The sequence below is a fragment of the Micromys minutus genome (assembly GCF_963924665.1).
Source record: "Micromys minutus genome assembly, chromosome: 10".
NCBI classification, from domain to species: domain Eukaryota; kingdom Metazoa; phylum Chordata; class Mammalia; order Rodentia; family Muridae; genus Micromys; species Micromys minutus.
The window spans coordinates 26,905,630-26,933,125 of record NC_137979.1 but is presented as its reverse complement, the minus strand read 5'-3'; the positions used below and the strand labels follow the sequence as shown (position 1 = coordinate 26,933,125).

At 47.6% G+C, this 27,496-nt stretch overlaps 1 protein-coding gene across 1 annotated transcript in view; it reads left to right on the top strand.

Moving 5' to 3' along the window:
• The window catches only part of RPH3AL (rabphilin 3A like (without C2 domains)), a 129,376-nt gene that overhangs the window by 8,463 nt on the left and 93,417 nt on the right, over nt 1-27,496 (top strand). The window lies entirely within an intron of this gene.

Genomic DNA, 27,496 nt, shown 5'->3' with positions numbered 1-27,496 from the left:
CTGCTCATGAACTCAAGCTGGCTGCCTCAGCCTCTAAAGTTGCTGGGACCACAGTGCCTATCTAGTCATTAATTTTTAAAAATTTGCTAAATATCTATACCAAAGCATATAGACACACGTGAGCAGTTTGAACAGGGTGATGAGGCAGATGTGTATATCCCTGACTGTACACATTGGCTTTTTTCATTAGTTTACTTATGCACTTTATTTCCCCGTCTCCTCCCCCCTCACACAGCTCCTCCCCTCCCCTTCTCATCTGAGAAAGGGGAGATCTCCCCTGGATCTCCCCACGCCCCTGGCAGATCAAGTCACTGCAGACTTGACACATCCTTTCCCACTGAGGCCAGACAAGGGATGGGATCCACAGTTAGGCAGCAGAGTCAGGGGCAGCCCCCGCTCCAGTTGTTGGGGGACCCACATGAACACCAGGCTGCACATCTGCTACAGATGTGGGTGGGGGGCTGGATCCAAGCCATGCTCACTTTTCGGTTGGTAGTTTAGTTTCTGGGAGCTCCAAGGGTCCAGGTTAATTGACTCTGTGGGTCCTCCTGTGGGGCTCCTATCCCCCCCCCCCGGGTTCCTCAATCCTTCCCCCAACTCTTTCACAAGACTCCCCAAGCTCCCTATACTGTTTGCCTTGGGTCTCAGCATCTGTTTCAGTCACTGCTGGGTGGAGCCTCTCCGAGAGCAGTTATGCTAGGATCCTGTCTGCAAGCAGAGTATCGGTAATAGTGCCGGGGTCAGTTTTTGTCCATGGATGGGTCTCAGTTCGGTTTCATGAGCAGGTTGCCGTTCTTATTCCTTTACTGGGTGTCCTGTCTGCCTACAGGGTATGGAGCCACTTCACCCCTACAGACTCCCTACCTGTCCCCCAATCCCTGGCACATCCTAGAGATGCCTCCCCACCCACCTTGCCCACCATCGACTTTTGTTCTCCCCTGCTCTCCCTACAGCTGGCCCCACCCCCTCTCCCGCTCAGTTCCCTCCCTCCATCCACCTCCGCTGGCTATTTTATTTCTCCTTCTGAGAAAGATTCAAGCGCCCTCCCTTGGGCCCTCCTTGTTAGTTGACTTCTCATGCTCATCCTGTGCTTTGTGGCTGATAGCCACTGTATAAGCATGTACCATGCATGCATATCTTTTTGGGTCTAGGTTACCTCACGTAGGATGATCTTTTCTAGTTCCATCCATTTGCCTGCAAAATTCATGATGTCCTGTTTTCAATAGCTGAGGAGTATTCCATTTGCACACTGATCTTATGCCTCTCCTTAAGCAGATCTATCCACCCTGTTCCCGGGGGACACGCTGACCAGAATGCTATATATGATCATTAACTGCTCTTTGCAGCTTAACTATGTAGGTTTATAGCTTTAATGTAGTTTGGTTTTGCATGCATTTGGGATTTTGTAAGTAGAGTTGGGTGTATTCCACTTAACAGCCACATTGGTGTGTGTTTGCATGTGCATGTGTGAATGCACGCATGTGTGCACACGCATGTGTGAATGTGTGTGTGTGTGTTCTGAGGCTTATTCTAGCCTTGCCTGCAATTGTAGTTTCTTTTTTATGACTATAAGTAAAATGCCCACCTTGTCCACCCCTTCCATTTGCAGACACTGGGCTATTTGCATGTTCCTAGTCTGGGGCCAGCATCCTTTCCAGGTACAAGATTCTCTGGGCTGTTGTCCCAAGAGTGGAAGAACAGGCATTACATACTGTTGCTTCTGGAAGTCTGAAGCTCTGTGTGTTCCTTACAGGGTGCCTGCTGTCCCCTCTCACGTCACCCACACTTTGAGTTTGTGCCGCCTGGTCCGAGTGTGGTTTATAGGGCAGTGTGTTGGCTTTCGTGGGGGTGTGGTGCTTATGAGTGGCATTTCCCCATTTACCTTCCTGTGCTTTCCTTTACCCCTCCCTACCCCATAGACTCTCACTGATTCACAGCAGATCTTCACACATCCCTGTGGTGGCACCAATTTAACACCTACTTCTGTGTTGTGAATTCTTCTCTGGGATGTGGCTTTTCACTATCTTAATAGCATCTTTTGAAGAATAAAATAGTTAAATAGTTGGATTCTTCAGCGAGCCTGCACCAGTTAAAACCCAGTGTTTGTTTCTGGTCCTGTTCTTCTGTGGTTTGAGGCCCAGATCTCTTCATTCACACAGTGACGCACGTGACTCGATGACTAGAACCAAAGACCTTGCACATTGCTAAGTACTGACTATAAATCAGTTGCCTAGTGGTTAATACCAAACCCAAGGTTTTTATATGATCCCTTTTTAGTCTCTCTCTGTGTGGCTCTTGTTTGTTTTGTGGTTTGATGCTAGGGAGTGAAACTAGGACCTTCTACATGCTAGGTGAATGCTCTACCACTGACCTGTATCCAGAGACTCATGACGACTCTATTTACACAGTTGTATTCTTGGGCTGATTAGTTAAATTCTCAAGGAGGTAATCACTTATTATTTAACTGGAAGGACCAGAAAGGTTGTTCTGTGGTTAGGGCAGGTGTTACTGTTGCAGAGGACCTGGGTTCAATTCCCAGCACATGGTGACTCGCACGTCATCTGATACCCTCTTCTGACCTCTATATTATATATTATATTTCTTATATAAACATGTGGTGCAGACACATACACAGAGGCAAAACACTGATACACATTAAATAAAATAAATAAGAAGGAAAGAGTAAACTGGCAGCTAGCTTTGAAAGGTGGTACATCTTTAATTCAGAACCAGAAAGGCAGAGGCAGGTGGATTTCTGAAAGATAAAGGACAGCCTGGCTCACACAATGATTTTTCAGCCAGTCAGGGCTACACTGAGAGACCCTGTCTCAGCTCCCAGGCCACCTGTCACTCCAACTCCAGAGACCTGACACCCTCTTCTCACCACTGTGGGCACCTGCACACACATACACATGATGGATGCTCAAATAAAACACAATCTTTTTTTTTTTTTTTTTAAAAGAAAGTAAACTGAAAAAATTAACAACCAGCTAAGAATGAATTGGGGGATATGCTTGTGTGGTGTGTGTGAGCCCTGGGTTCAATCCTCGTCTTCCTCCAGCGTTTCCAACAGTTAGTGGCAAACTGCTTTAAACATCTGGTCTTGGTAGGGTTTTTTTTGTTGTTCTTTTTTCTTTCCTTACTTAGTTTAAATTCAGTTCCAAGTTTTAAAACAATTTTCTCTCGGTCCCCGGTGGCAAGCTAATGAAGAACACTGGCTTAATTTAGAAGGAGAAATGTAGGAGTGAATGTCATCCTCCACAGTTGTTTCGGAGTCCATGTTCACCCCTCTCTCTCCTTAATGAACAGCATATCAGATGAGGGGGTGTTAGGGTCAGGGGTCAGAGCCAGGGTTCCAGCAAAAGCAGCTCTCCCCACACCATCCCAGGGACTGTGTGCTCTAGAAGGTCCCTGTCTAAATCGCTGTGCTCTGAGCAGTGTCTTCTAAAAGTAAAAAAGGAAATGAATTCCCTTCTGGTTTCTTTCTTTCTTCCTCTTCTTTTTAATGTCATCAAATCACACAGGTTAGTGACAGGGAACGACCTAATTTTAACTGGTTTCTGACTTGACTTGTCACAGTGCTTGTCCTGGTTAATGTCAAGGTCCGGAAGAGTATTTGATCAAGGGCAAGGGACCGTGGGTGGGTCTGGCAAAGGAAAGGTCAGAGATGAATATGAAATTATCCCAAGCCCCTGTGGTAAGCCACCCCGGCTGTCTTGCAGCTCACACAGCTGACTGTGCTGTTCATGGTCCATTCCCCGACCCTGTCAGCTCTTCTGGGGTGTTCTCACCAGCAGGGAGGTTACAGCTGGGCTCCACAACCCTCTGCTTTTCCTTCAAATTCAGGTCATCACACTTGCATGGCAAGCACATTACCAACTGAGTGTCTCTCTATCCCCTGGGGCATCTTTTATAGGATCATTAATTTCATTGATGAGGGACCCACCCTCATGGTCTGATCACTTCCCAAAGACTCAATATCACCTTTGGGGATCAGATTTCAATATCCAATCCTAGCTTTCTCTTAGGTACTACTGAATAGGTTTGCACTGTGAACATCTTGCTTGGCTAGAGTTATTGCTGGTTGTAGACATGATGGGTATGCCAAAGTCCCTTCTGTAGGTTGGGTGCCATATGGGGACCCTGTGTGGAAGACAGCTTTGGACTGAGTGGTTTATGGTGGCAGTTTGCTGACAAAGAATATAAAGCATCTTGTTTGAACTGTTCCAGTGTCTTATGATGATTGCTGGTTTCCCCTTTGTTTGGGGGAGACAGAATCTTACCGTGAGCCAGGCAGGCCTGAAATTTATAGTCTTGCTCAACACCCTAGTGCTGGGGTTATAGGGATTTGCCACCATGCCTGGCTATTACTATGGTTTCTAAGTGGCATGGAGATGTCCCCATAGAAACATCCTTTATGACTGTGTGCAGAAGTGCTCTGTGGGCTGGGCTGGCCTTAGACTTCCCTGACTTCGTTCTCAGGTTCTGTTGTCAAGGGGAAGTGAGTCACCCTTGGTAGAATGATCTGGAAACAATAATTTAGCAGATTGGAATAGTTGGGAATTCAAAGGCTCCGTGGGAAATTACAGTTGCCATTGCGGACTTGAAAGTCCTCATCCAGCTCACACAGAGAGGTCAGGGTGGAAAGAATCGGCCAGGGGCAGCGAGGATGCAACTGTGTGCTGACCCTGCTCTTTGCAGACCTGATGTCCAGAGCCTAGGCCAGTGTGATACGGTTCAGGCACAGTCAGAGGCTCGCACCATGGAGTCCATGGCATTAAGAAGGGCCACTGTGTTATTCTCAGACGTAAGCTCTACTAATAGATTCGGAGCAGGACCCCTTGGTTTGCTTTGTTTCTGGGGCAGCTGACTGCTCGGAGTCAGATTTAATGTTCAGCTTAATCATGGTGTTTCTGGAGGCACGCTTTGGCTTGGTCCCCATTTTCTTTGATCCTTGTTTATTTCTTATAGCATTTAGCTCCTGAATTGCTTTCAGTCCTTGAAATAGGCAGTTATACATTTGTACCACATAAATACATTCACCACCACATACTGACTCAATATACATATTGTGTGTCATCTGCCTGGATCCTGTTACTCTGAGGTATAAGCAGAGGCAGTGAAAGGTCTGTCTTGAGTGGGTAAGGATGGGGAACATTCCCCAGCCCCACAGCAGAAGAACTGCAGGGGTGTGTGTGTGTGTGTGTGTGTGTGTGTGTTCTGCAGTTCTGAGTATCAAAACTTTAGCTTTGTGACTTTTGTGCAAACTTTCTCCCACTGAGATCTGTCCCCAGCCTCAGTCCAGTAATGCCCCTGTTGTAAGTCTGGCACCATGCTAGGTCCTTAGTAGATACACAATAGCTTCTAGGGATGTATGCTGCAGTAGCGGAATTATGGAATTCTGGGAAGCTGATCCTGTGAGCTCTGCTAAATGTATGGGAACTCGGGCCTTAGGCTGTTGGTTTGGGCTTCTGGGATGGCCCTGGTCTATAGTCTCCCAGCACATGCTTTCTATTCACCTCATGACACAGCACTGAGCACAACCAGCCCAGCCTGCTGCCTTCAGTGATCTAAGCTGTTTACAGTGAGCTATGGTTGGTTTCCTACTGTAAGTGGTTTCAAAATCTAACCCATGTGTCTCTCAACCCACTTGGCCCAATGACCACACGCGGCTTGTTGACTTGGGATGATGTGGACTGGAGTGCAAGGAGCTAGCTCGGTCATAAAGTATGTCAGGCCACACCCCCCATTATATTCACGGGCATCCCATTGGCCAAAACAAGTCCCATGGTCAGACCTGAAGTCTGCAGGGCAGGGAAGTACATTTCCCACCAGAAGACACATCCGGAGGGACATGGCTACTTAGTATTGTTTCAGTCATTCCTTGCTAAGTAAACATGTATTGGATGTCTCCAGTGAGCCAGGGAGACCTGGCACTTGTCTTCTGGAGAGGTTCATAGCTTGACAGTTTATCTCTGTGTGCCCAGCACGGAGTGTACACAAACTGTGAGATGGTCACCAGCTTACTAGGGGATGCAGTTTTAGGGGATGCTGCTGTGTGCGGTCCTTGTGGACAGAAGCAACATTGTGTCTAATGTGAAGTAGAGCAAAGCTTTTGTGTTTTACTGAGACTAAATTAGTGTTAATCTAAACTGTGTGGTTTTAAATTAAAATAACTGAACCGGCTAGGGATGTGTCTCAGTGATAATTTGCCTAACACATGCACAGTCCTGGGTTTGATCCCTACCAACACACACACACTGTAATTAAAATTATAATCTGTAATTATAATCTCTGAGGTAACCAGTTAGGAATTAGCTTAAAATGTAATAAAAGATAAATGATTAATGAAAAGTTATGTTAAGAGTATTAACACAGGGCCCAGTTAGATGGCTGCTGATAAAAGCACTTGTTTCAAAGCCTGACCACCTCAGTTCGGCCTCCACGGGAAGGAGAGGGACAATTCCTGAAAGATGTCCTCTGCCCAACCGCTACATGCATGCCACAGGATACAGGCATCCCCACATTCACATACAGGAAATGTAAAAGAGAGCAGGAATATCTCTAAGTTATCATTTAGGACAGAAACCATGCCTGGGAACGTACTTCAGTGGTGGGGTGCTTGCCTGGTCTGTGCACCACCAGATGGTGGTGGTGGGAGTAGGTGCGGGTGGGTAGGTGCGGGTGGGTGGCGGTGGGTGGGGGTGGGTGGGAGCCTGTCAAGGATGGTTACTAGAGGGAAGATGTCCGAGGAGGTGGGAGTGCTTGGGGTGGAAAGATGAGGGCTTGAGCTTACTCCCTGGAACCCGTCTCATGCCAAGCTGGGCATGGCCATGCATGCCTATAACGCAGTGGCGGAGAAAGGGGAATCCTGGGCATTTACTGCCCTGACATCCTCGCCTAACTGGAGCTTCAGGCTCAGCAAAAGACCTTCAGCCTCCAGGGTACAAAGTGGAGAACAGGAGAGGCAGGTACCTGAACTGAGGTCCTCCTCTTGGACTCCCCATGGATGCCCAGTGACGTGTGTGCACACACTTTACATACATAGTTACTGAAAGGAATAAGGACATTTAAGATGCTAAAAAGTCAATCCATCAGGAAACAATGACAATTATAAATGTGTGTTTACCCGGTAACAGACCCCCATACTACAGAGAGCAAAATTAACAGTAATGATGGGAGAAATTGGGATTCAACAATGATACTTGCAGACTTCCAGGGTTTTTTTTTTTGTTTGTTTGTTTGTTTGTTTGTTTTATTTTCTTATTTCTAATTATTTATTTTAATTTTGAGACAGGGTTTCACTAGGTAGCCTTCACTGGCCTGGAACACCCTATGTAGATCATCTTGGACTCAAACTCACAGAGATCCACTTGCTTCTGGCTTCAGAGTGTTGGGATTAAAGGTGGGATTCACTTTTGGAACAAGGTCTTGTATGGCACAGGTTGGCCTTGGGGTTGCAATCCATGCTACCATTCCTGGATTCAAGGTCTCGTTTACATTGACATATACACATGTAGGCAGCGGCTCAATAAGGAAATAAAAGACTTTATAAACCAATGAGGCTTAACAGACATCTATAAAGTACTCCACTCCGTGGCCCCACCCTTTCTCCCCTCAGGCTGGTTGCCAATGGCCAACCATCTTCTGAGGGGAGAAAGGGGACAGAGGCAGAGAGCAACAGAGCCGGCTGCACTGAGATGGGGCTACCGTATTGTTTCAGAGATAGGGTATCTAAGGGCTTTTTAGGGGTATGGGTGGAGAGGGTTAATTGGTCCTGGCATCAAGTGAGGAGGAAGGGTGGATTGGTTATAGTGCAGCACCTCATTACCATGGGGGCAGTAGCCAAGTGGGGCATGTGTGCCAAGTTATGCAGCCTTGCAGAGAGCTCTGTCCAAGGTCATTTTTCAGACAAGGCCAGCCACCTGTGCTCAGGGACACTCTCCAGACAAAGGCAGGCAGAGACAGGGAAGCCCTGCTGAGAAAGGGAGTGTCCCAGGTTACACCAACCCCAGAAAGCCATTCAGTCTGGGGCAGGGGTGGGGGCATGGAGACTGCTACCTTAACACCAAGACCACCTGACTGCAGCTGGTTCTCCGTAAGTGTACATGAAGCATTGTCTCAAAGAGACTACGTGTAAGACTGGAAAACACGTCTCAAAAAATTTAAAGGGGTTGAAGTCATACAATGTATGTTCTTTAGTTATACTGGAATGTAAGGTAGAGCTTTAGAGCTACAGGGAATTGGGGGAATTCACAAATATGTAAAAAGTAATTTCCACCAAATACTAAAAAAAGAACTCCCTAGTGAAATTAGAAAGTATTTTGAGACAAATAAAGAAAGTGAAACATTTTAAAGCTTACAGAAGGCTGGAGAGATGGCTCAGTGGTTAAGAGCACTTCCTGCTCTTCCACAGGTCTGGGGTTCCATTTCCAGCACCCATGTCTGGCAGCTCACAACTGCCTGTAACTCCAGCTCCAGGGGATTAGATGCCTTTGGCCTACCTGGGCATCTGCACACACACACACACACACACACACGTGTGTGTGCAAGCACACATGCTCAGGCACACTCTAAGATAATTAAAAATGAAGGAAATGTTACGGCTTACAGAATATATAGCTGTGGACATCTGTATTAAAAAAGAGGAAAGGCCTAAGGTCAATAATCTTCTGCTGTAAGAAACCAGGAAAGGAACAGAAATCTAAACCCAAAGCAAGCAAAGGAGCGAAGTCATGAAGATTAGGACAGGGGAAAAAAATGAAATAAGAATAAAAAGGTCACAAATTGTATGACTCCATTTATATGCAGCTCCCAGAATATGCAAATCCACAAGGCAGAAAGTAGATCAGTCTTTTCTAGGGGCTGAGAAGGGAGACAGGAGTGACTGCTAATGCTTTCTTTCTGGGGCGCTGAAAATGTCCTGAAATCCAGCACTGGAGACGGTTGCACAGTTCTGTGACTATGCAGAAATCCACTGGGCTGGAAACTTTAAAACAGCGAGGTTTATGATTTGTGAATTGTATCTCCAAAATGGTGCTAAAAACAACAACAACAAATTTTTAACAGAGATAATTAAGTGAACGAGATTGTATTAGGGTCCCTGAAGGCCCAAGGGAGGAATGTGACATAAAAGGACATGCAAAGGCCCATATGTGTAGGATATTTTTGGTTTTGTACAAACAACAATAGGAAGACACAGGGTGATTTCAAGCATGCTAGGACCTGTCTTTTGGGAAGCTCCTTGTGACAGTAGCTAGGACTGCAGGGGTGCAGAGGAGGGTCTGTGGAGGCAGCTGCAGCCCAAACACAAAGAATTGCATTTCAGGTTTGGTGTTCAAGGTCACCTTGCTTGGGGAGACAGACCTGGCAGCTGGCTGGTGTGCAGATCTTTTGCTCTCCCTAATGCTGCTCTGAACACCCCCAGGTCATCAGCACTCTGGGTTGCAGGGGTAGCAGGGACCATTGTGTCACATGACTCAGGCTTCTGGGTACCTGTGGCTGGCCTGGCCTGGTTACAAATGGGGACAACTGAACAAAAAGAAGGATTCCAGGTACAAAGCTGAGGTTGCTCTGCCCACCCAGACCCTGGCGACCTGGATGGTGCTGTCTTCTAGAGGGAAGGAAGCCTGGTATCTGCTTCCTGTCTGCTTCTTCTCTGGATTGGCTCCCTTCTCTCTTAACCCTGCAAACCCTGTTTCTCACGCCTGAACACATGGCTCAGTGTCAGCCCATCCCCATCAGCACCATGCTTTTGTTGCAGGAAGTCTAACCCAGGGCTTTCTGCTCACTAAGATGTAGCCTAAGCCCCCCTCCCCCTGCTGTCACCCCACAATTTCCCAGGTTATTAAGGGAAGGACTTGGATGTGCTAACTTGGTTTGGGTGCGGTCTGAGGGGCCTGGGTGGTCACAGTGTAAAGTTAGAGCTTCTGGGGCCATGGCTAGTGGTGGCTAGGCTATCAGGCAGGATGCCAGGTTACCTTATTGTAAAAGGCTCCCCCTTGATAAACTCAGCATTTCCATTAGTTTTGCTTTGAAGGACTAACTATACAAAGTTCTGTCCCTTGAATCCATTCACAGACACAACCTTCTCCCTCCCCATCTCCACTTTTTAGCCCTTTACTGGACAGGTAAGATTCTAGAATGCCCGAAAGTCTGACTATCTTTGCAAATTGTTAGTTACCCCAGAAAAGAAAGGCCCGGCCTGTGTCCTCCTGAAAATTTTATTGAAAAGGCCTGCAGCCAGGCCATTGTCTCCTTTTTGCCTGCTGTTTGAGATGCAGAGCCCTGGTGATCTCAGAATAAATAGGCTTATAATGGGGGACTGAAGGGGATGGGACGGCTGTGAAGTCTGTGGGAGGCTGTGTGAGGGGCACCTGCCCACACTACCCTGCTGCTTCCTGCCCTGGCTCATCCTCCTCCTTCAGCTGGCCCAAAGGGGCCACACACTGTGGCACCCTTTGTGCAGGTACACCAGGGTCAGGGGGCTGCCAGGCCGGGGCTCTTCATGCTGGGGGCCAGAGTCTCTGGTCCTGAACAGTATGATTGATCTTAGCCGGGTTTCCTCTCTTGCTGGGAGAAGCAAAGCACAGGAGTTCTCCAGTCTGAGGCTGCTCTCAGACATCAGAGGGACACAGGGCCAGTCTGAATGCAAACGCAGGTTGAGGGCTCTTTTCACTTAGAATTCCTGCAGCATTTATTAGGAGACCACATAGTTTGCCGTCTCATTATTCATGGCCCGATGCTGTTGTCTTTCTAGAATGTTGCCTCCAATACTAATTGTCAGCCCTGTGCATGGAGCTGGGGCAGACTCACAGCCACCAACCTCTGCATTTAATTTGCTGCCGCTGAGTGGAAGAGGTGGGGGCAGGCGGTGTTGGAGGGTTGATAAACCTCAGAGTGGCTGGGTGGGGAGGGGTGGCTATGTGGAGTTTCCTGTTCCCAGCAGAGTAGCTGACAAGCTCTTCCTGAATAGCCTGGTGTCTGATTGCTGGTGCCCTGTTCTTCCCTGGACCCAACTCTACTCTGACATTTTCAGGCAGTGACTGTGCCTTCTGTTTTGCTGGTTTTCCCGTTATCCATCTATATACTTATCTATCCACTCAGTGTTCCATTATGCTGCGTGTAAAAACCGAGAATGCCCAGAGAATATATATTTCTCCACGTGTCATGTGTAATGTACAAATATGTATTTGTTTAAAAAGATAAAGTTGGTGCTATGTACCAGACCTGTGCATAGATAACAGTATTGCATAGACACATTAATATTGTCTGTTTCTGAGAGCATATGTAGTTAAATAGAAGCTCAGAAAAATAAGTTCAGGAAAAAAATAGAGATTAAACAAAATGTCAGAAACAGAGGGAGACTTAGAATATATATATATATTCAGGCCATAGAGGTCAATACATTTTATTGTGAGTCAGACTTTTAACTCTGATGGGTAATCAAGGCAGGAAGAAAATATCTGTGAGTGGTTTGTATGAGCTCTAAGGAGAGACACATCAGACACATTAGATAGGAAGGAAATCTGCCACTTGACCCTTCAGAAAGTAGTAAAATGTATGGCAGAAAGCGTGTGGCCTGCAGCTGCCACTGCCCTCCTGCCCCCACCATACACAGCCCTGATTGACTACTTCCCCACAGAAACAAGGGCCGCCCCACTGTCCTTCTAAGCAAAAACGCTCCAGGCAGACATTAGTACTTATTTAGGACATACATGCTACACAAAACCCTGTAGCTGGTCTTCAGCTACTTTGAGGGTTCTTCTTTCTTCTACCCTTCACTCCTTTTCTTCCACCCTTTTTCAACTGCCTGACACTAGATAAGAGAGAAAGGACAGAAAGGAGAGAAACGAGATCCCCGAATAAAGTCAGGGATTGGGAAAGAGGGCGATGTTATCCTTAGATTACATCCTACTGATTAGGGGCAAGTTCTATCTTTGCTCTCAGGAGATCTAATTTCTTCTTGTTGTTTCTTCTTTGTTCACAATTACTTGAACTGTGACCAACAGCTACTAACTAACAACCTACCTATTGGCGCCCTAGCATTCACATGCCCTCTAAGAAGTCCCCAGAATTCCAAACTTCAATTGCAGAAACTATCTGCAACTGGCAAAATCATGCCCCACTCCCCCCCCCACCCCCCCCCCCCGCGCCAGAGCATGAGGCAAATCATAGCCAGCTGCTGTGGACAGTCTGAGACGGGCCCATATTCCATACCTGGGATTTCAGTGAAACCATATACTATTTCTGGATTTTTTGAGGAGGAGAACCCAAAATTCCAGAGTTGTCACTACAAAGCCTACTTGCTTTTTTGGTGTGAGGACCGGTGGTAGAATCAGGGACTGATGGAGCGTTCTGAATGGAGAGGCACCTAAGACCTGAGTGGTACTCTTTAGGATATAGTGGACAAGATCTGGGACAGGTAGGGCCTAGGAGTAACAGAGGCCTTACCTAGCAAAAGGTACAGCATCTTGACCCCTCTGCACCCACTGGCCTGAGGAGCAACACCACCTACAGCAGCTCTAGCCCTGCCTTGACAACCACTGTCCCACTGACCCCTAAGAAGGACACTATACAGCTAATTCACAGAATAACACTGTGTGTGTAATACAAACGTGTTTGTAACATGCCTTCACCAAAGTGTCTTCTAATGCTTTTATTTTGCAATTGTGGCTGTTCTCACTTCTCCCCTTGTAGCTTTTTTTGTTTTTTACTTTTATCTTCTCTCTCTCTCTCTCTCTCTCTCTCTCTCTCTCTCTCTCTCTCTCTCTCTCCCCCCTCTCTCCCCTTCTCTTGTTCTCTCTCACCCTCTCTCTCTTGCTCTCTCTTTCTCCTTCTTTCCCTTCCTTTCTTCCTACATGATAGGTCCTCATGTAACCCAGGTTGGCTTTGAACTCACCCTGTAGCAAAGAATGACCTTTGAATTCCCAATCTTTATGCCTCTACCTCCCTAGTGCTGGGATTACAGGCGTGCATCATCACTTTTGTGTGTGTGCACCCTCATGTGTATGTATGAATGTGGGTGTGTGCACCCTCATGTGTATGTATGAATGTGGGTGTAGACATGCTATGGCATGCATGTGGAACTCTGATGGACAGCCTTGGGAATCAGACCCCATTCACTTTCTATCTTGTTAGAAACAGGGTCTCTCTTGCCTTTTCACTTCTGCCCCAGGCTAGTGTACCAGGTTAGAGGACCTGTGAGTCTCCTAGGTTTGATGTTGTGTCCTGATTGTCAGCTTAGCAGGATTTGGAATCACTGAGGAGACAGACCTTCAGGCTCACCTGGGAGGAATTATTTAGATTCAGTCTCTGGCCATGCTTATGAGATTAGTTTATGTAAACTTACATAGATTATTAATCTATATAAATTTTTATAGGTTAGTTTAATTGAGTTGGGAATAACCATTTAAATAGTGAATAACACTATTGCATGGGCTTAGGTTTGGACCACATAAAGAGAGCAAAGCTAGCTGGGCATTAGCCTTCATCCTTTACCACTTCCTGATGGTAGATGCAATGTGACCAGCTTTCTCAAGCCCTTGCCATGACTCCTCCACCATGATAAGACTGTATCCTTCAACTGTGAACCAAAAGAACCCCTTCCTTGTGTAAGTTGTTTTTTGCCAGAATTTTAGTGTCCTGCTTTTCTAGTGTGATAGAACACCATGGCCAAGACAATGTAAAGAAGAGTTTATTGGGGCTCACAGTTTCAGAGGGTGAGTCTGTGACCATCATGGCTGGGAGCATGGCAGCCAGCAAGTACGCATGGCCCCGAAGCATTGAGAGATTACATCCTTATCTGCAGGTAGGAAGTATAGAGAGAGCTAATTTGGAATGTCATGGGTTTTTGAAACCTCTGATCCATGCTCACACACATACCACACCTAACCCCTACCACAACATACCTTGTGCAGTAAGGCCATACCTCCAATCCTTCCCAAACAGTTCCACCAAACCAGAACCAAGCATCATCACATATATGAGTCTTTGGGAGCTGTTCTCATTCAAAGCATCATTCATTGTAGCATTGAGATAAAGTAGCTAAGATGGGGCGGGGGGTTCCTATCTCTGCCTCCCATTTTTTTCTTAGGAGCTCTGAAATTACAGATGATTACATTGCTGTATCTGGCCTTTTTGTGGGTTCTGGGGATTCTAACTCAGGTCCTCATGCTGGCATGTTAAGTGATTTTTATTTACCAAGCCATCTTCCAGGCCTTCTCTTGAGCTTTTTAAAGTGTCAGAGTAAGTAGTTAGCAACTTCATTCCCTACGTGTATTAATTAGAAAAGTACTTATTTTTTTCTATGTGAATTGCCATTTATTATTTTTGCCTCCTTCTGGCAAACTGCATGTTTGTGGATTAAGCAATTTAGTAAGCAGTAATGGCGGAGCCCTGTGCTGGTGACTGTGCATTTTGGGCTGGGAAGAGAATTGTACTTTCAGCAAAGCAAAGGTCAGGGCCTCTGCTGTCGATATGTGATAGACATCTATTCTGCCTGGCTAGCTTCCTTCTTCAGATGTAAGTAATCATGCCATCCTCCTGGAGAAGATAAACTGGCCCCTGCTCCTTAGGAAAGGACTGACCAGTGCTTAAGCCAGTGTGTTAAGCCAGGAGCACTCAGGACCCTGTCAGCAAGGCTGTTTCTTTGTCATGATCATTCTAGGTGCACTCTCTGAGGGGTGGTCAGAAGTAGTTAACACAGTATCAGTGTACAAGCTGGGGGATGGGCAAGGGTCTCAGTGTACAAGCTGGGACAGTATCTCTCTTGGGGATCATTGGAGACATAGGTGCAATTTGAAGAGAGCAGGTCATACTATCAGGGGACCGCAGAGAAAGCACACAGAGTAGGAGCTCTCTTTGGGCCCCATAGCTACAGCAGAAGAGCAAAGTCAGCCGAAGAATGAACACTGGAGATCGGAAGGGAGGCAACCTCTGCCACGGTACCTTTGAGCCAGGTCTCAGAAGACAGTTGGTTGCAGGAGCAGACAGCTCTCCCCAGAGCTGAATCCATTTAGCATGCGTATGAGTTCTGCTGCCTTCTTAATTCTGCCGAGGTGATTTCCTCAGCGATCAAGATCAATCACAAATAAAAGTTCAGCTCAAACTGCCTGAAGCAAAACTGGGACCCTGCGAGTCTGGCAACCTGGGAACTGTAACAGTGAGTCAGGCTTGGCTGCATTTGGTGACTGACACTATCTTCAGGCTTATTCACCTCCTTCTGTTGGCTTTCCTAAGTGTCATTTCCAGACTGGCTACTTCCGAGAGGCGGCAAGATGGCCGCAGGATTTCCTGTGCCCGCAGTACCAGCACTGTTGGCTTCTTACCCTGCCACCTATCCCCTGTTCACTCCCCAAGCCAATCTCTGTGCTCCGGTCACTTCCCACGTGGCGGAATACATACATTAATGGGTTCTCCAATCATGTCCACCCCTAAGGAGGAAGAAGCAAAGGGCAGTTTATTTTCTCCAGGAGGACGACGTGGTTACTTAAATCTGAAGAAGGAAGCCGGGCAGACAAGGTGGATGTCCATCCCCTAGAGCTAGCAGAGGTCCCTGGACTTAAAATCAAGTTAAATTAAGACTCTGGTCTGCTTAGCATTGCCACGGTTATGGGGTGTGCAGTGTGAATGCTAGCAATCTCCATGTCTTCTTCTAAGGGGCATCTTAGGCCTTCTTAAGGAGGCTTCCCACCTCCCTGTATGCGAAATTCCTCACGTGGAATCTTCACATGCAAGAAGCTGCTATGCTGGGGGGGGGGGAATAGCTTTTGCCTAACATGCTTGTGTCCCGGGATGCTGGTCCCTAGCATCACTACCTCTCCTTGCCAGGGTCACAGTCTCTTTGGGATGCTAATCTTGGCTCAGATCTCTTCCGAATGTTGGTGTCATACATAGTTTGTGAATAGGTCCACCTGGTGGATAGACCTACAGAGAATAGACAGAGCTGCCAGGCTTGGCCCTGGCAAAGAAGGTGCCACGTATGGCTTCAGAGCTCCCTGCTCGTGCTCAGCTACTTCCTAGCCTAGCTGCTCTGTGGCAGTCAGTTGCACCCCACAAGCCCTGGGAACTTCTCTCACCTTCCCCTTTATGGGGCTTCCCTGAGTTTTTGTTTTTCTCTTTTTATCTTAGTATTAGTTGCTTTTTCTCTTGCTGCTGTAACAGATACCCAAGAAAGACAACTTAGAGAGGAGGACAGTCTATTTGTGCTCATGGTTTCAGAGAATTCGATGCACCGTTTGGCCCCATGGATGGAGCATCATGACAGGGGAAGCGCATGGCAAAAGCTTTCTTTACTTCTTAGGGGCACAGAAGGGAACATAATGTAGAAAGGGTTCTGGGCAAGATATAGCCCCCAGGGCAAACCCTCTGTGACCCGTTTCCTCTAGTAAGGCCCCACCTCCCACTTTGCCACCTCGCTTTCATGCTATCATATTTTGAATCTATGGAGGGATTAATCTGTTAATAAGTCAGAACCCTCCTGATCTAAGCTCTCTGGAAAAGCCATCACAGGCGCACCAGAGGAGAGAGGTGCGCCTTCCTAATCCTGCTTCTTAATCCACCGCTTGGCAACTGAGACTCTCACAATGTTTTCCGATTTTCTGTGTGGAAATGGGACTTGAGGTCTCTCTGTACTAGAGAAAGGCTCTGCTAGGAGCTGCATTCCAGCCCACTGAGATGCATTTTACACTCTGGACTCTCTTCAAGTGTAATCGTATCTGAAAGCCTGAACTGGCTGGGTTGGTTTTCTTTTTTTCTTTTGGTTTTTACTCTGTTTTATTTTTTTAAGACAAAGTCTCACTATGCAGCCTGAAAACTTGGGTTATATATCAGAATGGCTTCAAACTCAGAAATCTGTCTGCTTCTGTCTCTCAAGTGCTGGGATTGGGCGTGCACTACCATTCATGGCTCCGTGATTGGACAGCATCCTTGGGTTCCATCTTAGTTAGAGTTTCTTTCTTTCTTTTTATAATATTTACTTATGTATTACATATAGCTGTCTTCAGACACACCTGAAGGGAGCATCAGATCTCTTTACAGATGGCTGTGAGCCACCATGTGGTTGCTGGGAATTGAACTCAGGACCTCTGGAAGAGCAGTCAGTGCTCTTAACCACTGAGCCACCTCTCCAGCCCTTAGAGTTTCTCTCGTGATGTAACACCATGGCCCAAAAGCAGGTTGAGGAGGAAAGGGTGTGTATTCATTTTACATTTCCACATTGTGCTTCATCGTCAAAGGAGGTGAGGACAGAAACTCACACAGGGTGGGAACTGGAGACAGGAGCCATGGAGAGGAGCTGATCACTGGCTTGGCCATCATGACTTGCAGAGTCTGCTTTGTTATAGAACCCAGGACCACCAGCCCAGGGATGGCACCACCCACCATGAGCTGGGCCCTCTCACATTGATCACCAATTGAAAAAATATCTTACAGCTGGATCTCATGGGGGCATTGCCTCAGCCAAGGTTCCTAGCTCCCTGATGACTCTAGCTTGTGTCAAATTAACACAAAACCTGCCAGCACAGGCTCCTTGGAACCCCATTTGAGAAGCTCTGGGTGGTTATATCCATTGGTCTCCCATCTTAGAATTTCTTTTTAATCTCTATAGGAATAAGGTTGCTAGAAAGCTCTTTCTTCCCTTACTAGACTGTCTGTTTTGAAAAGGTCAGTGGTGAGCTCCTCGTCATCCTCCTCGTCATCCTCCAGACTCAAACATGGACATAATGGCTGGACCACGTTCTGGCTTGCAACCGGCTGCCTTGCTAACCCTGTGCTGGGCCTGCTGCTTTTAGGGGTCTGTTTTTCTACTGCATTGGTCAAATGATCAGGGTCTCAGTTTACCTTCTCCCCAGGAAGCCACAGTCAGAGGCTTCACCAATGGCACTGGAGACTCTGGGAAGCTCTGTGAGGTTCATGGCTGGGGCCCCACCAGGACTGGTGAAAACTCTAGAGAAATGTCTAGAATCTAAGCCCTTTCTGACAGCAACAGACAAATAAGCCCTTCCGTGCTGACAGGCCACACATGCCTATAATTCCAATCAGTTTAAAGGCTGAAGCAATAGGATCCTGGGTTCCAGGCCAGCCTGGGCTACTCAGCAAGATCCTGTCTCAAGAAATAACAAAACTTTTGTAATTTGTATGTGTCCAGACTAAAAAACACATCCCCCAGAGGAGGTAAACTGTCCCTGAAGGTCCTGCCTTGGGTGGGAAACTGTACAATTGTCTGTCAGCTGCTGTCCCTGTGGGACTTGGTCTTCAGTACAATAGTGGTGGGGTGGCTTGGCCCAGCTTCCCTGCACTCGGGGAGAGAAAATCCAGGCCTGGGTTTGGCTCCAGCTGGGCCTTGCAGGGCTCTTATTGAGTTAAGTCAGAGTGGCTCAAATGTTGATGTGCAGCACCTGGGTCGCCCTTGGCAACCACCACACAAGGGAGGCCCTCCTTTGGCTGGGGCTCCCTGTAACCCTCTCTCTCTGCTGGACCCATTGCTTCCTGGTAGGTGCTCCTGGTGCTCCTGGTACTAAGGACCCAGGAAGCTGTCTTTGTTGTGCCTGTCGAGTTCCTGCAGGGGCTTTTCCAGACTCTGCTGTGGGGAAGGGGTGTGCCAGGCTGGGAAAGTGTTTGGTAAATGGTTTGCAGAGACTTGCCTGGCTGTAGAAAGGCAGTGGGCTGGAGGAGGGCCAGGAGCCTCCGCCTCAGATGCTGTATTCTATCTGTAGCATTCTTCATGCTCCGGTGGACTGGACCCATGTGAGGTCCTGGGTAGGTAGATGGCTTCTGAGTTTTGGTGGAAAGATGCTCAGCAAATGCACCAAAGGCCCGGCAGAGAAGGGAGCTATGCAGGCGGCATCCAGACGCCTCGGTTGGAGGCATGCTTGTGACAAGCTGAGCTGTCGGTAGAGAGGATTAGGGTTAGGATATATATGCCTAACGGTCACCTTTGAGGTCAACTGTCATAAAACTGGGAAAAAATAATCCCCAGAGAATCACGAGACAGGGCCAAATGCCAAAGGTCACAGAGACAAGGAAAAAAAAAAAGAAAGAAAGAAAGAAAAGAAAAGAAAAAAGAAAGAAATATTCCTGGAAAAGCCGTCTTTGTTAGAATACAGCTAAGTTTGAAGTACCAGGGAAATGGGCTGTTGGTTTGTTTTCGAGACGGTTTTCTCTGTGTAGCCATGACTGTCCTGGAACTCACTATATAGACCACGCTGGTCTCAAACTCAGAACCACCTACCTTTGCCCGGCTGAGAAATGGGCTTTTAAGGCATTTTACCGATCATTTGCCACCGCAGACATTTTGTTTGGCCACGCTGAGGTTTGAATCCAGGAAGGACCTTGTATTTCAATGGAATTAGAACCTCCCGAAAGCCTTTTCTTTATACAAATGTTTTTTTCTACTTACGGTGGAAAAGAAGTTTCCTTTGAAGACAAATTTGAGTAAAAACATGAATTGATATAAAGGAAAGGAAGAATAATATGAGATGAAGACTAATAGTATTGGACCCTCCGAGGCCTTCTAGAACGAGGTGAAAAGCAAAAGGCCCGTGGAATAGTGAGGTGGGCTGGGGAGGGGAAGGACCAATAAGGTGGAGCTAGGAGTTGAAGTCTGGGTTCCTAGGTAGCCACAGACCTTGGTGTAGTCTATTTGAATTGTAATGGATAAGACCAGAGGGACTGGAGGGTGAATTGACCTGTATTATAAAGAGCCACCAGTCTCTGGGTGTAGACTCTCCAGGAGGTTGAAAAGAAGACTGGTTCATGATTATCCTTGAAGAGTCTCGTTGTGATAGGTACTAGGACTTGGAGCCTGGAGAAGCTGGGGTTTAAGTAAAAGCAGTATTATGAGGTCAAACTAGGGCCATATGCCCTCAGTTCATCTCCCGCTGGCGCTGGCTTGCAGCCGGTAGTATTAGACAGAATCAGGTCTGCGGCAGACGAGACCAGCCTTGGTCTGTGGGTTACAAAGTATGCTGAGCATGGTTGTAGACCAGAAGCCTGGGGCCGGGGGCTGTCTGGGATGGCCTGTTCTGAATGTCCTGGGGAAAAGGACAGGGAAGAAGGGGCTCAGTGACAGCCCCTGGTGCCTCCAGGCCTAGCACAGAATGTTCTGGAATGCTGTGAGGGAAGTGGGTGGGGTGAACTAAAGGAAGCTTTTCTGTGGCTAGACCAGGAAGTGTGCAGTTTCCTGCCTGGGTTTGGTTCAGACAGCCCTGCCTGGCTAAGAGCCCAGGGTCAGGATTTCATTCATCGGCAGGGCCTGTGTATACCCGGTCACCTTTTATTTGTTTAAAACGGTCCCATTTCTTTCTTCCCATGTGAGGAGTGCTCGGTTCGGGCACCAACATTGCTTAAAAACCCCAGGCATCCATCTTTTCCCCTTGAGGGCTTTCTCTGTGCCAGGCAGCAAGGGAAGGCTTTCCTAGTCTAGGTGGTAGAGCAGGTGAGCTGTAGGGTCCATTCCAAACCATCTGTCTGTGTCGTCCCCAGTAACCAGAGGATGGGCAGACCTGGGACATAAATCATTCAAACCCTCTGTGAACGTGGGGCCACCACCACCACTACAAGGTGCAGGGCTGTGGAATGCAGGTGTTGTCTGTCCCGGTGACAGTTTGGAGTGCTGGTTTGACTGAGGCTGTAGGTAAAATGTAAGGGTGGTGGCAGGTTGAGCTTGGGCTCTGCTCAGGCCAGACTGAAAGGTATTTCTGGGAGTGGATTCCTTAGGGTGGGAAAATCACCACCACCACCACCACCACCACCATACCCTCCACTGGTTTGGAAAAGCATTCTTTTAATTTTTAAAGTAATTTAAGCATCTAAGGGTATAGGCATTTGCCTTTCGGGATGCTTGTGGTGGATGCCTGGCTGCCCTCCTTGACCTGGATAAAGACTGCCCAGCGGGCCGCGCCATCCTCTCTCATGTGCAGCCTTACTTCTGGGGAAGCTTGAGAATCAGAGTAGCCTTGCTGTCTTCATAGCGGAGCCCCTGCTCTGCCCAGAGTTGGTGCCAAGAGCCTGGTGGACTCAGGCTGGTGCAGTCACTGCCCTGCCAACAGGTTTCCTTCATGCCCACCAATCTAGTTTTCTGTGTCCCTTTCTGGTTTACCAACGAGTTCCCTTCCACCCCAGCCCCACCCAGCCCCACCCCACCTCACCCCCACCCCAGCCTCTGGGAAGCTAGCTACCCCTGGAAAGCCCTCCCACCAGCAGATGTCTAGCAGCTTCCTCCTCCTCCTCCTCCTCCTCTTCCTCTTTCTCCTCCCCTGTAGATCCTGGGACTGCAGCAAGGTGGGGGGTCTTCTGTCACTGTGCCTTCTCTGTGCCCCAGGCCCCACAGTTCCAGCATTCACTATTATTATCTGGTTCATTCCAGATTCATCCCTTGCTCCCAGTCACACATATTAGTGTTCAGAGCAAACACAGTATAGGTGACCCTTCTCTTGGGGACCTTATGGAAATTAGCAAGTAAGCAAAGAAATACATCTCTGTGTCCCCGGGGAGGACATGCTGGGGACTCGGGGGCATTAGAGAAAGGCACAAAGCACTCTGTGTCTAGAGTGATGAGGGTCCCTTGCCCATCCACCTAAAAGTTCTCAGACTGGAGTGACAGTTTGATACACAGTATGATCTGTACAATGACACCTGCTATATTGTTATAAAAGTGGATACTTTAAAAAAGACTTCCAGAAATAGGGTGAGTTAAAGTGAAAGATATATTGAGGATGTTGATCATCTCATTTTTCAAAAGCTCTGACAGAGACCGGGCTACCCAGCTGGTAGAGGCTCAGGAAGAATTACAGAGCGTGTTCTAGGGCTAACATTTCTCAAGGGACTGTTTTGTCAGGAGGCTCCTGTCTGCTGGAGGGCGTAAGGTGCAAATGGGCTTTCTAAGGGAAAAGGTAAATGTTATTAGGCCATCACCTGGCCCACACCAGCGAAGCCACAGCACACATCTCCTAAGGCTGTGTGCCAGATTTACCGTAAGCTTACTAGGAAAACCTTGTGTTAAAAGCAAGACAGGAACCTGTAGGAGCCCACAGGGTCTGATGCAGAACCAAGGTCTGTGATGTCATGGAAGGGGGCTGTGAGTGTTCATGGAAAGAGGAGCCCGTGACTCAAACAGACTGTGGGTTCCTCCTGGAATAGGAACCAACCCCCTAAAAAGGACCACATGTAACATGGAGAGATGTGGCTTGTTACTTCTCCCTAGGATGCTGTAGGATAAACACTAAAGAATAAAAAACTAAAGACTTGGGGAAATGATGCTCAAATGGACTTCGAGAGGTTGGTTCACTGCAGGTGGCCTTCCCAAATAAGATGGAGGCAGTGATTGGCATGCCTGGAGGTTGCAGTGATTGGCAGATGGGGGGATGCAGTGATTGGCAGGTGGGGGGTTGCAGTGATTGGCAGGTGGGGGGGTTGCAGTGATTGGCAGGTGGGGGGGTTGCAGTGAATGTCAGGTTGGGGGTTGCAGTGATTGGCAGGTGTGGGGGTTGAGGATGGAGGGAGGAGAGAACTGTGGTGACAGCTGCTGGACGTGGATGAAGCAGCTGTCCTTAATCTTTGGGGGCTCAGATAAAACACATGTGGGAATATTCCATTGAAATGACATGTTCACTTTCAGATGAAATCCTCGTTTGTGTGTGCTGCTTAGAATTGAGCTCCTGGCCTTGAATGCGCTAAGCAACTTTTTTACCCTTGCCACACCGGGCGGGGGGGGGGGGGGCAAACTTTCTTTTGTATGTGGAGCTGGGGATTGGAACCAGGTGCTGACATGCTAGGCAAGTCCTCTTTACCCCTTTAACTAGAGGCAGTGTATCTTGAAGCTGCTCTGGCTCACCTTGAACTTAATGCATAACTCAGGCTGCCTCTGCCCATGGACTCTGTTTTTCTTTCTTCTCTCCCTCCCTCTCTCCCCCCCCCCCTCCTTTCTTAATAGACAGGGTTTCTTTACATATATCCCTGGCTGTTCTGAAACTCACTATGTAGACCAGGCTGGTCTAGAGCTTAAAGAGATCAATACACCTGAGCCTCCCGGGTACCTGAATCACAAGTGTGTACCACCATGCCTGACTATAACTTTCAGACAAACTAGTCTTATCTGTGTTTACTTTATGCTGAATCTCTTCCCACATCCTAGTTTCTCTTCCGTTGCTTCTGGGATAGCTTCTGTCCTTTGTTGACTCCTCCTTCTCTTTTGGGACAATGTGTGCCTTTTCAGTGAAATATATTTGGGTGCTCATTTGTGCAGGCAGGTGTATGTCTATGTGTGTCCACATATATGTGTGACGAGTGTGTATATATATATGAGAGAGAGCAGAGTTTGGTTGTCTGTTCCCTATCTCCCCTTCTTTCCCCCTCTCCCCTCCATCTCCCTCTCTCCCTCTTATTTTTTCCATCCTCCTACTTTTCCCTTTCCCCCTCCTTCTCTCTTTTTTATTTCTTATTTTTTCCCTTCCTTTCCTCCTCCTCTCCCAGGCAAGCCTCAAACTTACTCTTTAGCTGAGGATGACTCTGAACTTATGGTCTTTATGCCTCCACCCCGACTTCCCGAGTTCTGGGATTATAGGAATGTGCTAAGAGGCCAGGTTATGCAGTGCTGGGGATCCTATGGGACAGGCTCTCCACCAACTGAGCCACATCCTCAGCCCCTGCCTTGTGTGTGTGTCTGTTTGTGTTTCCAGGGTGAGCCCAGGGCTCTACACATACCAAACAAATGCTCTATCACTGAGGCACGAAATTGTATTTTGAAAAATTATTTAAAAAAAAAAAAACCCTTACAATGAAAAAAGGTTGATTGATATGGAAAACTAGTTGGTTACTTGCATTTTATGACCCCATTGGGGAAGAAAGATTTTGCAGTCGGGGTTTACGTGCTCCTGATTTATGCACAGTTGAAGGATGGTTATTTATTGTCCAGTTGGGGAAATGAGATGAAATCAGTACAGGGTGTAATGTTCCGAGTTTCCCTTGGCGCCTTACCTCCAGAGTGATCTGGAGGGATGAAGAGATCTGATCTCTGGTCCCTGCACAGGAGGTCCGATTACAGGCAGGCCTCAGCCAGTGTGGCCTGCTCCTCCTCCTCCCCACCCCCCCTCCTCCTCCCTCTCCTCCTCCCGCTCCTCCTCCCGCCCCTCCTCCCACTCACGGCTCACTGCAGGGTTGTACCGTGGTTTATTTACCTATTTGAAGACTATCTCGGTTGTTTTCAAATTCTGAGCAAAGCTTTTATGTAGATGAGTGTGTCGTGGGAGTAACTTTCTATTTCTTTGTACAAACACCAGAAAGTACGGTAAAGCTGTAACCTCCTAGTGTTGTCCTATCCGCGGTGCCGCCAACGGTTTCAGTAACCGGTGAAAGGGGGAGAAGAATGTGTGTAGATCCTTTATTACATATATTAGTATAATTTTATTTTTAAATATTTCAAGATTTATTTTTATTTGTGTGTGTGAGTGACACTTGTGCAGTTGCCTATGAAGTCTAGAAGGCGGGGCGTCCCGTCTCCTGGAGAGAGGTACAGGCAGTTGTGAGGGCTGGGAACTGAATTTGTGTCCCCCCACAAGTCCTCTGGAAGAGTAGCAACTAAGTGTTCTCAGCCACCGAGCCATCTCTTCAGCCTGCATTTTTTTTTTAAGTGCGTGTGTCTGAGTAGTGTGCGTGTGGAGGCAGGAAGCTGACATCAGTGTCTTCCTCAAACACTTTTAATTTGGTTTACTGAGGCAGTTTCTTGATGAACTGAGAGCTCACCCGTTCCGACGGCTCTGGGGTAACTCTCGGAATCTAGACTCCAGTCTTCCCATCCGTACTGAGGCACCTCCTCACCCCCTCCCCCACACGGGTTCACTCTGCAGTCTGGGCTGGCCTTGAACTTTCCAAGCTCAGCCTCCCAGGTGCTGGAATTATAGATGTACGCTACCCACCTCGCCTGGCCTGTCATTAATCTCTTACTGTGCCTAATTTCCAAATTAAACTTTATCCCCGGTCGGTCTATATAGAAATAAAAGCAGCATGTACAGAGTTTGATTCTATCTGTGGATTCAGGCATCACCGAGGGTTGGGGAGCGTTTGATGCTGTCTGTGGGTTCATGCGTTCGTTTTAGGGCTGGGAGCAGAGTGATTACTGTGTGTTTAATTCTGTAAGAAGCACCTTTCCAGATTGGTTGTATCTATGGGGAACAGAGGCCACCCTGAGTAAATGTGTATTGCTAACAAACACAGCCATGTCGAGGACCCATGAGAGCTGCAAAGCCTCCCCCAGCCTCATATTTGCCACCTGACGTTTGCTCCTTGGTCATTGTATAGCTTCTTATAATTAAAAAATTAACAGCTAGGCATGGCGATCCATGCCTTTAATCCCAGCACTCAGGAGGCAGAGGCAGACAGAGTGTGAGGTCAGGCTGGTCTACAGAGTGAGTTCCAGAGCAGCCAGGGATACACAGAGAAACCCTGTCTTGAAAACAAAAACAAAATTTATAATTAAAAAAAAATCATCTTTCTTTATTCTTGCAGAGTAGAGAGAGCAGGTGTACCCTGTGGTGGGTATATGTGGAAGTCAGGGGACAAACTTGGGAGCTGGCTCTCACCTTTCACTGTTAGGGCTTTGGGGGTCCAGCTCAGGTTGCCAGGCTTGCCAGATGGAACCTTTAGCTGCTAAGCCATAGCCCAAGCCCATAATCTAATAAGAATAATCTAATTATATATCCGATACTAAATACTATGTCATTATATATGATTTGGCATATAAAGTTATATTAATGTAAAAAATATATATCCTATATATTTATTATCATCATTATTGTGTGTGTGTATTCACAATGTTAGGGCAGAGGCATGTGTGCCATGGTGCACAGTGTAGGTCAAAAGACAACTTTGTAGAGTCAGTTCTGTTTCCCCTCTGTGTTCAGATCCTTTCAGCGTTTTCACTTGGTCTTACTGGGGTATCGACATCTCAAGGAAGCTAGCCCCTGCTCTTATGCCCACTTCTAGCTGGGTTGTGTGCTCTTAATTTTTTAAAAAATGTATTCTGCATTTAATATCTGCTTCTACCTTATCCAACTGTATAGACTGAAAGATTGTGTGTGTGTGTGTGTGTGTGTGTGTGTGTGTAGTGAGTGGGTTGAGAAAAGTGCCCAAAAGATACATAGTTTTTGTTTTGAGCTTACATTTATTCGCTCTGTGTGTAATCCATGTAGGTTTTTGTTTGTGTCTCTACATTTATTTACCGTGTGCGGACGCAGGCCCTAGTGCTGAGTTTGATGCTCCCATGGTTAAGGGGTTGAACTTGGAGTTCACATCTTGCTATTTACCACTGTGTGCCTTTGGTAAGCATTTGGCCTCTGAGCTCAGCTTGCCCAGCTGTCATAGGACATGCTAAGAACCTGTCTCAGAGGCTGCTGTAAATATTAAGGAGGTGTTTATCTAAAGCTCTTGGTGCTGAGCTCGGTGTAGTGTCAGCACTGCTGAATGGCAGGCCTTCTAGCCAATAGCAGGCAGGCAGTGGGTGTCCCTTGTGATATTCTGTGTTCTAGTCTTGGAGCCCCAGCCTCTGTCTGGGGCAAGAGGGTGAATGTGCAGATGGGCTCCTGAAGACACCCCTGCTCAACCTTGGGGCTCTGTTCCTGCATTGTCATGGTCCTCCAAGGCTAACTGCTCAGGACTGAGGATTCATTGAGCAAGCTCCTGGGAGTAGTGAGAGATCCAAGAGAGGCCAGAAAGTGACCAGGTGGACAGAGTCCTCTTCAGAGTAGCTCTAGATGTTCTGACTCCTGGCACCGTTGGAGATGGGCTTAGTTGGTTTGTTTTGTTGTTCTGTCCTGTGTAGCCCAGGCTAGCCTAGAATTTCTAACCCTGTCACCTCAGCCTCCTGAGTGCTTGAATTATACCTGTATCCCCATGCTCACCTGGGAATTTACCTAATTTTTTAACTCTGTGTATGTATGCGGGGGTGGGGTGGGGGTGGGGCGTGCTCATGAGTGCAGTTGCCAGTGGAGACATCTGACCCTCTGGAACTGGAGTTACAGGCAGTTGTTAGCCAGCGGGTGGCAAGGACTGAACTCAGGTCTTCTGTAAGAGCCAGGCACACGCTCAGCCACTGAAAGGGAAGGCCTAGGAACCGGCCCCTTGGAGCAGGGCACCCAGGCCATACTGTGAAGTCCCCTGTGGGGAGGTCAGAGGAACAGCCCAGCTGGTGTCACATTTCCGGTTTGCAAATGTTTTCTACCATTCTACAAAGTCTCTAGTCAGCTTGATACGGTTGCACAGGTTTTTCCTTCTGATAAAGTTCAATTGTCTTTCTGTCCTTGCGCACGGTCTCCGTGTCACCCGTGAGGCGGTGTGGAGTACGGGGAGGCAGAGGCTGATGTCAGCTGTTCCTGTGTAGAGATACTCGTGTCAGGGGAGGCAGGGCCCAGGGATGGCCATGAACTCTCAGGTGAGGACACTGGGCTGGATCTTAAAGTGTCTGAGCAGAGGGGCCTGCAGAGGCTGGCTGTATAGGCTAATA